Genomic DNA, 15,169 nt, shown 5'->3' on the forward strand with positions numbered 1-15,169 from the left:
AGCCTCAGGGTTATTGTTATTTACTAATCCATCCTGCTGAGCTCACAGGAGTGTGGGACCAGGCTGCCCAGCCCCCCTCTGCACCCTGACATGAGCAGTGGGTTCCTATAATATCAGCAAGAAAAACCTTTGGGATGAAGGAGCCAGCTTTATGGGCAATTACCTTGTGGTTAACTCTGTGGTGAGTGGCTGAAAACCACAAATGAGTTCTCAGAAATGGCCATAGCAGTGGGACATGACCAAGCTGGAAGCTACACACCTCTAAGAGGTACCTGGAGGTTAGGTACCTCTGGTGCTGCAAACACATCCTCACGTGTTATCCCTCCAATCCATGAAGGGAACCTACAGGAAGGCTGAAGAGGGACTTTTTTCATAAGAGTGTCCAGTGAGATGACAAGGGGAAACTGATTTAAACTAAAGGAGAATATGGTTAGGCTGCATCTTAAGAAGTTCTTTAGGATGAGGGTGCTGAGACTCTGGAGCAGGTTGCCCAGAGAAGCTGTGGCTGCCCCATCCCTGGAGGTGTTCAAGCCCAGGTTAAATGAGGCCTTGAGCAACCTGGGCTGGTGGGAGGTGTCCCTGCCCATGGCAGGGAGGTTGGAGTAGATGATCTCTAAGATTCCTTCCAATCTGAGCCATTCTAGGATTCCATGTGTAGACTTTGGCTGATGTTGGTCCAGCCAGGTAGTTCCCAACCTGGGCCAAGCTGAGATGTCTCATTTTATCAGTGTTTCGTCTTGTCTAAAGGATAACACTGCTGATAGCCCTTCCTTGCAGGCTTCCTTGAAGGCCTGAAGTTCTCCCAAGAGGAGAACTGATGCTTTGTCTCCCCTCCCCAGGTGGAACTTCCAGAACAAATGATTCCCAACTCCTCCAAACAAGATGCTCCCCACCACAGCTACCTCTTTATAGGTTCATGCAGGTGATAGTTGAACACAAGCTCTGCAGAGTTCAAACCAAACTAAGTCCCAGAAGAGAAATGTTTGGGAGAGCTGAAGCTGCTTCAGGCACTAAAGAACTAAAAAATCTCCATGCTTGGGGAGAAGGGGATCTCACTACCATCCTAATGATCCAGAAACCTACTTGGGATGCCTTGGACCCATCACTGCTGTTTTAAATTGCTGGAATCTAACTGGGCAAGCTGCAAAACCTGTAATTTGAGAGGCAGCTCCTTTTTGGCTTACATTCCAGGAAAGGCTCTGTTTCACAGTCAAGGTTCTCGGAAAATTTGTTTCAGGGACTCACAAGAAAAATGGCAAAGGTGGATGGGATGGGAACCAGGACTCCATTGAACCTAATGTGGATCTCTGTGTCCCAGAGAGCAGTTTGGGACTGTGTGCCCCAAAGATCAAGATCTTCCACATGATTTTAATTTGCAGACAAAGCTTAGGAGCTCACCTTCCAAATAAATTCCAGTCCTCTTCTTTGGTCAGTTCTGGGCTGCTTTGGGGTCCTGTCCAGGTGTATTGATTCTTCCAACAATGAAAACTCTGCTGTATAAATTGCAAATTGGGGCCAAAGGCAGGTGGCTGGGATAAAAGAGATTTCTAATACAGGAAAGGTGTGTTTAGTCATCTGTTGACCTTAGGCCCTGCATTACTCCACTTGCCATAGAGTGATGCTTGGTGTTGACTTTGAGATGATGGCTTAGCAGGCACCGGGCAGCCAGCTCTTAATAAGTGAGTTTAGCAGAGGCAGAACCATTCCAAAAAAATTGTTTCAGAAAGTGACCCTGTCACACTGGACACAGCAAAATTAACAGCTTCATTCTGGCCAGGCTAATTCCTTTCTTGTGATTATCATTATTACTGTGTTTTGCACGCAATTATTATTGCAATAAATAATGCAATTACTAAAGGCTGAGTGCTGCTTAACACCTTGCTCTGCTGGCAGTGACATTCAGGCTGGGGACAGGAGAGGGAGCTGCCAGCTCCTGACCAGGGGTGCTGCAGTTTCCCTGAGTCCTATTCAAACAATGGGTCACTTGGAGTGGTTTCTTCAAAGAAAGAAACTGATTTGGTCACCCAAAGATGCCTGAGTGAGAGTGTGATGTACAGAGATTACTGAAGGGGGCAGAAGCCAAGGACTAAAGAGGAGATCATAGAATCACAAAATCACAGTCTGGTTTGGGTTGGAAGCCCATTAGATCCCAACCCCTGCCATGGGCAGGGACACCTCCCACAGCCCAGGTTGCTCCAAGCCCCATCCAACCTGGGCTGGAACACTGCCAGGGATGGGGCAGCCACAGCTTCTCTGGGCAACCTGGGCCAGGGGCTCAGCACCCTCACACCAAAGAATTTCTTCCTCATGTCCAACTTCAATCTCCCACTCTTTTTGTTTAAAACCATTTCCCCTTATCCCATCCCTCCAAGCCCTTGTCCAAAGTCCCTTCCCAGCTTTCCTGGAGCCCCTTCAGGCACTGGAAGGTGCTCTAAGGTCTCCCCATTGCAGCCTTCTCTTTTCCAGGCTGAACACCCCCAACTCTCAGCCCGGCTCCAGAGCTGCTCCAGCCTCTGATCATCTTTTTGGCCTCCTCTGCACTCACTCCATCAGCTCTGTGTCCTTGTTTTGTGGACCCCAGAGCTGGACCCAGCACTGCTGGGGGGATCTCACCAGAGCAGAGCAGAGGGGGACAATCCCTTCCCTTGAGATGTGGCTGCAGATGCCAGTGCTGCCTGTGGGTATCTCAAGACAGGTGAGAATTGGACTACTGGCTCCATTTCTCCAGACCTAATCTTCCCCTGAGTGTGATGGGACCTGAATCACTCTCTTGTCCCTCAGGGGCAGAGGCCACTCTCTTGTCCCCCCGTGCAGAGCTCCTAAGGCAGGGCAGGGCTGGCTGGGGGAGCAGAGAGCAGGACACTGGGCACAGTGCTGTGTTCCTGTCTGGGATCATTTTCCCTTCCACCTCGAGCACAGCAAGTTAAAAATTTAGGAAAACAATAAATTGTCACTGCTTTTGTCAAACCGAAATAATAGCCAGTTATTGAGATGGGCTTAATCTCTATTTAATGAGGGATAATTAACTCACCCATCACAAGGCCACAGGATGACAGTGGTTGGAAATTTTCCAGTGAATGAGCTATTTGATATTTCCGCCTAATTTTCGAGAGTTTAATTGATGCCTTAATTATGAGAAATATTGCTATGAACACCCTTCTCACACAGACTCCTGTCACTGCTGAGGTTTTACATGTGCCCCCCCCTCTGCCAGGCCCCATGGTTTTCCTTTCCCCATGGACACAGCTCCTGCTCCTGCTCCTTCTTGCTGAGCCAGAGCTGCCTAGAAGAACATTGAGGGTCTGGAGTGTGTCCAGAGAAGGGAATGGAGCTGGGGAAGTTGCCTTTTGAGTGGCCTCAAAAGCTTTAGATGCTTCCATAAGAGTAACTTAATTTTCATCCTTTCCACATCTGACCTAAACTGTCCTGGTTGGTGCCAAGTTGTCCTCTGAGTAGGGCTGCAGAGAAAGAAAAGCTGGGTCTTACATGTGGGTGTTTGCCAAGACATGGAGTGTCTGAAGGCCAGACACCCTCTACTCTTCATCTGCAAACCCACTCAGAACCCAGTTTCTGCCCCCTGCCTCCATGCCCTGGTATCCATGAATTACTTTGGACAACGTGGTGCAGGCCTTTATGCCCAAATGGAAGAAAAGATGCCATCACAGGGGTCTGTCCAGACAGGGACTGATGCATATATTGAATGATCCCATTCCCTCTATCCTTCTAAATCCTTCTCCTCTTGAAGCCCAAGGGCAATGGCCATGACCTAACCACACTGGGATCTCTCTTCCTGGCTTGAAGGGACTTGAGTCAGACATCCTCCCAGCACGTTCCAGTCACACAGATCTCACCATTGAATTTTAAAAGGCCACAGCTGCCACAACAATTAAAAATGCAAACCAGGAAAACAAGCACACAAGCAAGCAGGAGAGCAGGGAGGTGTATTTATAGCTCCTTATGTAAAGCAGATACAATGGAGCCATTTGGAGCTGAAAGGGGCTCAGTGCTCTCGTCCATCACAGAAGGATTTTGCAGACTGCAGATCTCAGCCCCACCAGGTGCCTCCTCTGACCAAGCCATAGAATCACAGCATCTCAGGGGTTGGAAGGGACCTCTGGAGATCATCCAGTCCAACCCCCCTGCCAAAGCAGAATGACCCAGGATAGGCCACACAGGAACACATCCAGGTGGGTTTGGAAAGTCTCCAGAGAAGGAGACTCCACAGCCCCTCCCAGAACACAGCCAGCTCTAGGGAGATGGTATCTGGGTCCCACCACAAGGAGATATCAGAGGCTTTATAGTCCATGGGACTGGTAGGGATAAGCAGATAAGCAGGTCTCATCCTGCTCCATACAGGATCAACAAGGGGGAAGAGGTTGCTTGAACCCAACTAGACCTTTCTAGGGTAGCAAGAAAGGCTGCTTGGCCCTGACCTTTGCTGGAAATCAGGAATATTACTCATCAGCAAGGATCCTGAGGCAGAAATCTGATGACCAAGGTCTAACAGATTCTCACAACTGATGAATTAATTTCAAAAGGTCGTTGTGAACTGCTTAAAAAAAAAGTGCAAGCAGATGAAAAACGGGTTACTGCTCCCTGAACATCGCTGCCTGTTCTCTACTCATGTGCTCTTGAATTAGATATTAAATCCATGCATGAGCTAAACGAGTTGATCGTGGCTAATGTTATTACCAGGAGTACCAGAGGAATCAAGGATGATTAGCCACTTGTCATAAAGTGGAAGCACAGAGGACAGGGAGAATTAATTTGTCCCACTGACCTGCTTTTGGTTTCCACGTGGTTCTTATTGACGTGTTCTTGGAGTATAGGGAACAGACAGGGAAAAGTGGAAATCCAAGATGATAAATCAGTGTAAATGCATGGACAATATGAGACTTCATATTGTGATGTTCTAGAAAAGCAAGAAAGGGGGAAGAAAGGGGGGGAATAAAAAATGGGGGAGCCAGAGAATTGCCAACCAGCTGCTGGTACTCCCTTCTAAACTGAATTATCCAGTGATGTTAAGAGGCATTTCCCAGCAGAGGGTGCTCATCATGCTGCCCCTTGGGAATCCCTGTCCCAGTCCTGCTACTCCAGCAGCTCCAGTGCTCACCATGGGCCAGGCTGCCCCTGTCCTGGCCATAAACAGGCCAGGGCAGGCCATGACATGGACCAACAGGGCTGGAGACCATGCCCTCCCCCAGGCATGCCTCCTGCTTGCCTTCCCTTTGTGCTGCTTTCCTTGACACAGCTAATTTCCCTGAGGAGATGGATTGGTTCTCCAGAACCATTGTGGATTTAATACATGCTATTTATCACCCATCTTGTCACTCAATTGGAAGAAGTGTGTGCCTGCACAATATATATGCAAAAAGCTCCATTGCATTACTTAATCCTCTGATGGCCATCAATAAACATCAGGGACTTGGAAGTCACTCAGGAAGAATTTTAATAAATAAAATATTTACATAAATATTTTTTTTATTGCTGCTCAGATTCTCACCAGCCCTCCCTGTTTAAAAGTGTGTCAACCCTCAGCAGCTCTCTTGTTTTAATTAAGTCAGTCTGCCAAAGTAGCAGGAATTGTGCTGGTTACATCACTCTGGCTGTCTGGGGATGGGAATACATCAGAAGAGAATCAATTAGCACTGGTCTGACATCACCATGTCCAACTCAAAGTGATTGTCCCATGAGCATCACCATCACCAAGGGAAAGTGATTGTCCCATGAGCTGGCACAGGGTTCCATCTGCTTTCAGAAACATTCAAAGCAAGACCTGTGTTGGGTCAGATCCAGCTGGCAGAAGCAGCCATCACCACCACACAGTGCAGGGTGGGTTTGGTTTCTCCACCTGAAGCCACGTGCAGGGATTGCAGGATACTTGGATGGCAGCCCTAGGACTCACAAGATCCCATGTTCACTAAAACCAAATCAAGCATCAGGTTAAGAAGGTTCTGCCACCACTCACTGAGGTGATTTACCCCCTCAAGAGCATGGCATAAAGATCTTTGAGTACTGATCAAAGTCTGCCCTATATGCAAGAAGTCCTTGCCAGGACTATAAATGAAGCATGGGTCTCCATCAGCTTGGGGCTCTGGAACACATATGGCATGATGTTCTTGGCCCAGCAATGCTAGCAGGGGGAAATGATTGCATTAAATTTAATAAAACCATATCTCTATTTTTGGCAGTGTTGGGATCTCAGTCCAACATCCCCATTTATTTATTATTTTTTCTTACAGAAATCAAGCAGCAACAATTTCAAAATAGTTTCCTCCTAACCCACTTCCATCACATGCCACTTTCCTGTTTTAAAACCTTGAAGATTCATGTCATCAAATGTCAAGTAGCACTTCTTCAGCCTCACCTTACTGTCACCATCACTTACAAACTGCCCCATCATGAAGCAGATGAGGACAGTTGCCCAATTTGACCCAGACACTTTTGTCACTTCAGCCTGGCCCAGCTGAAACATTTTCTCCTCGTGAGTCATCAGATGCTGCATCTTTCTCTGTCTCCTTTTGATTGCCATCCTTAGGCTGGTCCCATTTCTGCAGCACCAATACCTCAGTGGAGTTGACTTGCTCAATATTTCATACAGTGAGTTCTCAGCATCTCAGACTATTCCCAACTCCTCTCTTTAATCATAAGGAATTCTCTGAGAAAGCCTAAAATAGTAATTTTTTTGTTCCTCGGTAGGAGGAAGGGACCAAAATTTTGTATAAGGGAAAGGTGAATAATGAGAGTCTGTTTAGCATATTTGGACAACTGAGCACTGAACTTCTATGAAATGCTCTGGAAACCTTCCTGCAAGCTATCAGCATTTGTCTTCCTACCTGAGCAATGCACAAACTGAAAAGCAGAAACAGAAGCACAACCTGGTTTTATTTGCAACTACTGGCATTTTCCTTTAATGCTCAACCAGCTCCAGGAGCCATCAGATCTGAGCTTCCATCTACAGAGCACACTGTGAGCAGCCACAGTATTTTCATTTTTTGTGATTTGGGAGAAATGGTTCTCTGCATCTTGCTTCTGGCCCCATACCCATCCAGCTCCCAAACCCTGACCAGTGCAGCACAGCCCATGAGCACACCCAGACAGGGAAAATGGCATCCTTGCTGTCCCCACACTGGATTTCATCCCATACAGTCCCTGTCTAGGTCAGTGGTGAGGGGTCTGGAGCACAGGGAGCAGCTGAGGGAGCTGGGGGTGTTGATCCTGGAGCAGAGGAGGCTGAGGGGAGACCTTGTGGCTCTCTGCAACCCCCTGAGAGGAGACTGGAGCCAGGGGGGGTCGGGCTCTGCTCCCAAGGAACAAGTGATGGGACAAGAGGAAATGGCCTCAAGTTGGACCAGGGGAGGTTTGATTGGATATTAAGGAACAATTTCTTTCTGGAAAGTGTTGTCAGGGCCTGGCTCAGGCTGCCCAGGGAAGGGATGGGAACCTCTCCCACACTCTGGAGAGGTTTCAAAGCCCTGGAAATGTGGTGCTGAGGGACATGGGGCAGTGGTGGCTTTGATGTTGCTGGGGTAATGGTTGGGCCTGATGATCTGAAAGGTCTTTTCCCACCAAAATGATGCAATTCTATGGGATTCAGAGCCACCCAGCTGGCCAGGAATCTACTCTTTTCAAACAAGCTCACAAATAAACTTGTATAACCCAAAATGTTTGAGCCCTTTTGAGATCACAGCTCACACACACCTTGCAGATATGCCAGCAGCCACTTCCTCACCTTGACATAAGAAAACATCTCCCCAGAGCAGGGTGAGAGGACAAAGGGCTGAGTCCATTGGGGTGCCTACCCAGGCTCAGGGATTTGTCTGGCACTAAGGAAAAGTCCCTGACACCTGGACAGTCTACAGTTCCTTTCAACTTTGATCCTGTTCTACACTGCATAAAGAAGCTGTAGGAGGACACATGAAGGTCACCAGCATGGGGCAGGGAGTCTGAGACAACTTTGAAGGAGGAAGGAGAAAAAAAAATCTCTCCAGGGATTACAATAAATTGCCACCTTCTTCCCAAAGGCTTCTATGAAACATCTGAAAAAGTGACCTCATTAATTAATGAGATGGGTTAACACTCTCTTCACATACTCTGCTTAATTGCAATTCTGTCATTCCCCGTGAATTCTTGAAGCCATATTGATTATTCAAAGCTCTGTCCAATCAATAAAGCAATAAACCATGCATGCTTAAAAAAGTGATTAAAAAGATAAATACACGAGACACTTTCAAGACGTCACGTCCTTCTGCAGCCCATTTGGCTCGGAGCAAGTGATGGGTAAATACTTCTTCATGTCCTCATCTAATTGAAGTGGGTAACTGTCTCATAAATTTATTTAATCCCTAATCCATGTACAAAGGATTTCCAAACAGAAATCATCCCGAGAGCTAATGTTCTCAGTTTTCATGGGCTGCTTTCTCTGTGCCCTGAAGAAATGATGGTCATGGTGAAACAGGGTAAGAGCCAACAAGGGAGATCATGGGAGCCTCCTGCCATGGGGCATGGGGTAGGCAGGGGACCAAGGAATCCTGAAGGCCAAGTCCACTTGGGAAGCTGCAGAACATCACAGCACTGTGGCTGAAGTTTCCTTATTGAAAAAAAGGCAGCTGTGTCCCGGGCGTGTAGATCCCTGGTTGGAGCTGGAGTCTGCTGGGTCAGTGAAGTCAAAGGACCAAGCAAGCCAATTTTTTTTCCCTGACTATATCTGTCATGCTCTTGACATGGCTGATCCTCCTCCAGCTTTTCTTCTTCTTGACTCCCTGCACTGAGCACCCACCACAGCCTGGAAGGGATCCCTGCAGACTGAAGTTTCTTCTGTTCTCCTGGGAGCCACATCACACAGCAGTGAGGAAGATCCCGGGAATCCTCACGTCCTCCCAAGTGTGTGAGCCCCATCCCAGCTCTCACCAGGCTGCCATCCTGCTCTCTCCATGCTCTCACCCTGGAGATGTGGATCAAGGCAATCAGCTCTGCCCCTCCACTCCTCCACAGCCCAAAGGCCATGATGGTAACTGGGGGTGCTGGACTTTGTCATCACATTGAGGGCACTGGGGGCTCAGTGGGAGGTGGGATCTGACCTCCTGCTGCCCAATGTGACAGCTTTCCCACCAAGGATCCCAACCCTGCCCCAGGTTGTACCAACGGGGACGTTTTTGTCTGTCCAGGGCTGAAATCTGCAGCTGCTGTAACCCGGATTTGAAACGGCAGCCAGAAATCCCCAGTTCCCATTCTGACCAAGGCTTTTGCTCCTTTCCTTTGCAGAAACAAATCGTATTAATTTGTACAACACATTATGATTTTGGAGCTAACAAATCCTCAGGGCTTCTAAGTAGAAAGGATTCAAGGTAAGGATTCAAAGCTGGGAGAGAGGAGGAAGAAGATATGGGTTTTCTTTGGGATAGATGGGATTCTGGGATGGATGGATGGATGGATGGATGGATGGATGGAAAGAGGGCCTGGAGGGGACTGCATGAGGTATCTGAGCCCAGGCTGCACCATCAGGAAAAACCCAGCTATCTTTTCACAAATGTCCTTTTGTGAGGAATTTCACAAATTGTGAGGGATTTCCCCACATTTCCTTTTGTGAACCTCACGGTTGGTTGTGCTTTGCCCAGGAGCATAAGTTCTAAAAACCCTCTTTCCATTTTCCTCACCCTAGCTGGGCAAAACGAGGTTCGTGGTTGTGCCTGTAGCCTTCCTGCAGGGGAGAGCTTTTTCAGTAAGAATTTATAAAATCAGTAGAGAGAAGAAGCAGCAGCAGCAGCAGCATCTCTCTGCAGAGTGCTCTCAGCTCTCCTGGGTACCAAGGCCGAGTCTCTGCCTGGTGTGATGCAGCTCGCAGGACATCTCCTGGCCAACCAGCACCACTGCATCTCAACACATCCCTTCTCTTTTTGTATCCAATGGCTTTTCTGGGATCTCTCCTCGTCTTTCTAAACAGAGCTCATCAAATATCATCCATACAAAATGTCACCACCCCACTCCCCCAGAATTACAGGCCTGGCCGAGACCCCTTCCCAACAACTCAGGAAACCACCAATCCATTTGAACTCTGATTTTTTAAAATTTTATTGCCATGAGCTGTCTGGCACCACAACACTTCACATCTGCAAAAAATTCCAGGGGAATTAAACAACAACAACAACAACAAAAAGAAGATAGTGTAGGGGACAGTGTTTCAAGGCTAATTTAATCATAGAATCCTAGAACTGTCAGGGTTGGAAGGGACCTTTAAGATCACCCAGTTCCAAACCCCCCTGCCTCGGGCAGGGACACCTCCCACCAGCTCAGGTTGCTCAGATCCCCATCCAGCCTGACCTTAAAAACTTCCAGAGATGGATGGGGCTCCCACCACCTCTCTGGGCAACCTGTGCCAGTGTCTCACCACCCTCATGGTGAAGAACTTCTTCCTAATATCCAATCTAAATCTCCCCTCCTCTGGTTTGAATCCATTCCCCCATGTCCTGTCACTCCCTGACAGCCTAAAAAGTCCCTCCTGGAGAAGGAAAGCTAGAAATGATTGTGTTTGCCTTGACAATGGGGTCCTGCTGAGAACTGCTGGCTCTGGAATGTTTTCAGGGGTGGAGGGACCATTTGGGTTCCCACTAGTGGCCCAAAAGCCCCAAGTGAAGTTTTCTTTTGTACCAGCCTCAAAGACAGAATATCTCGACTATGACAGGGGTGGTCAAAAGGGAAAACTCCAAATCCAAGAAAAGTTTCAATCAGGTGACTCAAATCAAGTTAATTTTGGTAAAAAGCTTTTAGCCTGCCTCAGCTGGGAGAGAGGGAAGCAGGGCAGGAGACAGTGGCTTCTGGGGAGACCCATTTGCAGTTGGCCACCAGACCTGCTTTAGGGCTGCCCAGGGCTGTGAGCCGAGCCTGGCAGCTCCCTCATTCAGATTCCTTTTCTCTCAGCAGATCCGTGTGTCCCAGATAAAAGTAGACAAGGTCCAGACTATCAGTCTCCAGTCCTCCTTTGCTGTGTGCCTGGACCAGGATGAGCAGAAGATCCTGCAGAGTGTAACCAGGTAGGAACTGCAGTGTGACTGACTGCCCACTGCATTCAGCACTCCTGGGTGGGGTGTCCTGTGAGTAAGGGCTTGAGCATGAAAAGTGGGTGGCCAAGGGGTTAGGAAAAGGGTCCTGAGCACCACAGGGGGTCTATAGAAGAAACCCAAACTGGTGTAGTGGAACAATGGCACAGGGTGCCCATGGTTGAGGCCTCATCCCTGGAGATGTTCAAGGTGAGGCTTGAGGAGGCTCTGAGCAGCCTGATCTGGGTGAGGGTGTCCCTGATACTGCAGGGGTTGGACTGGGTGACCTTGAGAGGTCCCTTCCAACCCAAATTGTTCTGTGATTTTATGATTCCTCTTATGCTTCCTGGTAGACAAATGGAGGTTCCTGGGTGGCATTTCCAGATGCCAGTGAGAAACCAGCACATGGTGTGGAAACCCAGAAAGATTTGGGTCACGAACCCTCATTTGGGCCATTTCCAGGAGCTCTTCTATGAAGAAATGTTTCAGAGGTGCTCATCTGCCCTGCAGCAAGAAATGGTGGGGAGACCCTGGGTGTCCCTGCAGGGGTATGGGATTGGGTTTAACATGCCCAGGGTGCCTCCTGGATTTGAGGTCACGGCCCTGCAAGCCCCAACCCCTCCCGTCTGTCTGCTCCCATGGCTGCAGCTCCGATTACCGAGGAACTTGGGGAGGGCTCAGGTCCTGCTGGCAGCCAGCCCCGAGCTTGGCTCCCTGCCTGCACCTGGGCACAGCAATCCCATGGCCAAAGCCCTCCCTCTGCCAGGGACAGGAGCTGCCTCCCCCGGAGGGCTCGGTCCGGAGCCCCGCTGTGGATCCAGCACTTCCAGAAGAAAAGAGAGGAGCAGAACGAAGTCTAGAGAGCACCTTCATCCCTGCCTCAGTTCCCCCTGGTAGTTCCAGAGTTCTGGGCTGTTTCCCATCTGCACGATTCAGTGTCTTTTGCAGCTGTAAAGTAGAAACGCAATTTTCTGTGGATTTTGCTCGGTTTTGAAGGGTTTTGGCCAGCACCTGTGACTGGGAAGGGCACCTGACTCCCCGTTTCCTGGGGACTGACCTGTGCTGAGGGTTGGCAGGAACAGAGCTGGGGAGGTGAAAGCTCTCAGGGCTGCAGATGGGTGCTGCTGCTCTGCTGCTAATTCATGCTCCATTAAGAGTTAATGAGATTCCCTCTGCCTGCACCAAGTTTTCCTAGTAGGAAAGTTTAACCTAAGAGCAAGGCTGTGCTGATTATCAATACGTCCAAGTGCAGCACAGGTCCCACAGCCTGGACTTGCTCCCCCTCTGCCCTTGTCACCTCCTTGTCCCCCTGTAGGCACCTCCCCTGCAGCACCCACAGGAAGAAATGCAGGCAAGGGTGGAAAAGCAAGAGCATGTCCAGCAAAGGAGATCCATGTAGGTGGTGCCACCCTTTTCCACTCATGCCCCAGCTTGTGCCAATGGATTGGCTTCACACCTCTATTTCCTCTGGAATTTACATGGGAAGCAGCATCTGGGTGGTGGCTCTTGCTCATGGCCAGAGATCCTGCACCCTTGGTAACTCCTGCTGAGGAAGGACTGCAGAGTGCTGGAGTGTGTCCAGAGAAGGGAATGGAGCTGGGGAAGGGGCTGGAGCACAAGTCTGCCCAGGAGCAGCTGAGGGAGCTGGGGGTGTTGATCCTGGAGCAGAGGAGGCTGAGGGGAGACCTTGTGGCTCTCTGCAACCCCCTGAGAGGAGGTTGGAGCCAGGGGGGTCAGGTTCTGCTCCCAAGGAACAAGGGATGGGACAAGAGGAACTTTTGGCCTCAAGTTGGACCAGGGAAGGTTTAGGTTGGAGCTGGGGAACAATTTCTTCCTGGAAAGGGTTGTCAGGCCCTGGCCCAGGCTGCCCAGGGCAGAGCTGGAGTCCCCATCCCTGAAGGGTTTTCAAAGCCCTGGAGATGTGGTGCTGAGGGACACGGGGCAGTGGTGGCCTGGACAGTGCTGGGTTAATGGTTGGATTTGATGATCTGAGAGGTCTTTTCCAACCAAACCAATATGATGATTCTCAGGTGGCATCAGAACTAATGGACAGGAGAGAGACAGTCAGCTGTTGAACAACAACACCCAAAACCTTTGCCTGGACATATTGAAGAAGTTAATTCTGATGTCAACAGGGACTAAACTTTTGCAGAGAGGATCCTGTGTGTCCACGCCATGGTTCCAGGGCTGCTTTAGGGACTGTTGGTGCCAGGACACGTGTGTGTGTGTGTGTGTGTGTGTGTGTGTGTCCTTCCTTCATGAATAGGACCAAACATGAACGCAAATGAGAGGGGGGAAAGGAGGATGTTTTCATCTGCTGTTTGTGCTGCTGCTGTTTCCCCAGAGCCTTCCTGCCCACAGGGCTGCTGGGGAAGGGGATGCTGCTCAGCACCTCCAGCTTGGCACCAGTGCAGAGACTGGGAATTAAAGGCAAATCCTGCTGACAGCCAGTGGAACAGTCTCCTTCTGCTTTTCTCTCCCAGTCAGGAAGGAAGTGGGTTATTTTTAAATCTGGGGCCCAGGTATGTAACTATACCTAATGCTTTTCTCATGTAAAGGAAGATGGGAAGTCAGACAGTATCAAGAGCAGTTCCCATACTCCCTCTGGAAGTACTTTCTCCCACAGCCCAGTCTGCTTATCCCAGAAGAACTCAGCACCTTGAGTACTGCTCTTGTTAACCCTGGGGGGGGCCCTGGTCATAAGCAGGGACAGTGTCAGTGGTGGCAGAAGCCAGCTGGAGGGGTTGAGATTTCCCACACCCACACCCTATAGGGATGAGCATTTATCTCCTGATTTGGGTTGGGTCCACACATCCCTCCCTCTGCCAGCCTAGGTTTAATGCCAACGTGCAAAGGGGTCTGAGCCCTCCCTGGATGTCAGCATGGACCTCGGCAGCCCTGAGCAGCCTCACCTGGGATCATCCCAGGACATTGAGTCACAAGTGGTGACAACGTGATGCCTTGCTGAGCAGAACCAGGCCCACGCCTTCCAGTGTGCAGCCAACATCTCCACCAGCTCAGTGTCAAACTTTCCCATGGATGCATTCCAGCAGGAGATTGGGCATCCCCTGCCCAGGCTGCACCCCTCTGCTGGCAGCAGGCAGGGGCTGGCAGGGAGCAGAAGCAGATGTGTGTGAGATGCACCGGGCAGGAGGCTCTGGCAGAGGCACAAAACGCCGCACTTGGAACAGGGAGCTGGAAAAGTGTCTCCTTGGACAGACTCCTCCTTGTCTCTCGTAGCAACACTGTTTATTTGGTGGTGCTGGGGTGCAGCTTCAGGAGCTCAGTGTCGGGCTGGGAGGCGGCAGCAGCACTGGAGGAGTTGGCCAAGGGGTGGTTGGTGGCAGGGTGGAGGCTGTGCCAGGGCTCTCATCCCAGAGCAGCCTGACCCGCACGGCTGGTTTTGGGGATTAGAGGTTTGGGGATTAGCGGTAGGACACAGCTGAGCCCTCTTTCCACCAGCAGCTCCTGCACCTCCCAGGCCAGCACAACCCACCCGGGGACAGCTTTCTCCTTCAGGGACTTCTCTAGATGAAAGAGGAAGTTGTCTTGAAATAACTCTGGCGCTTCCCTTTTCACTTTGCAGACTTTGAAGTGTGCTGCGGATCCCGGCAGCCTCCCCAGAGCTCTCCCAGCACAACCCAACCTCGTTGCTGAGCAGAGTGGACCCAGCGATGGCTCCTCTGGGACCCTGTTCAGCCCCTCGGCTCTGCACAGGACCTTGGGTGCACATGTGAAGCAGGTAAAATCCTGGTGGGTGCACGGCTCTGGGGTCCATGCATGGGGAAACATGCTGCTTATCCTCTAGCTTGTTTTCTCTCTGTTCCTTTGAGGAGGACCTGCTGCTCTGCTGGTCCCAGTGCTGTGTTTTACTGGGGGGCACTCTATGACTTACAGTATGTGCTGCATCCCTGTGGATCAAACACTTTGGAAAGCCAGGATGGGTTTGGTTTCCTTTTGCAAGGTGGCTTAGGGGAGGGGGCAGCAATGGTGCCAGAGGAGAGCTTGCTGCTTCTCTGCAGGGAGGTTCAGAATGTTTGTGCCAGCATCCCCAGGGAAACCTGGGGTTTGCCCTGGAGCCTGTCCCAGGGGGGAGCCTCTTTGGCTTTGGATGTGGATGTTGTCACTGCTGT

The 15,169-nt window shown here is 50.1% G+C and overlaps 2 protein-coding genes across 3 annotated transcripts in view; one reads left to right on the forward strand and one right to left on the reverse strand.

The window, feature by feature from the left end:
* The window catches only part of EVPL (envoplakin), a 345,937-nt gene that overhangs the window by 204,784 nt on the left and 125,984 nt on the right, over positions 1–15,169 (reverse strand). The window lies entirely within an intron of this gene.
* Positions 14,293–15,169, forward strand: part of PIK3R6 (phosphoinositide-3-kinase regulatory subunit 6) — a 34,882-nt gene continuing 34,005 nt past the window's right edge. The window contains exon 1 of one of the 2 annotated variants that reach the window (XM_071763978.1): positions 14,293–14,778. The gene's annotated coding sequence lies outside the window, so the exon portion shown is untranslated. The remainder of the gene's footprint in view (positions 14,779–15,169) is intronic. The other variant, XM_071763975.1, reaches the window with a different exon arrangement.

This window comes from Heliangelus exortis, chromosome 20 (assembly GCF_036169615.1).
Source record: "Heliangelus exortis chromosome 20, bHelExo1.hap1, whole genome shotgun sequence".
Taxonomy (NCBI): Eukaryota; Metazoa; Chordata; class Aves; order Apodiformes; family Trochilidae; genus Heliangelus; species Heliangelus exortis.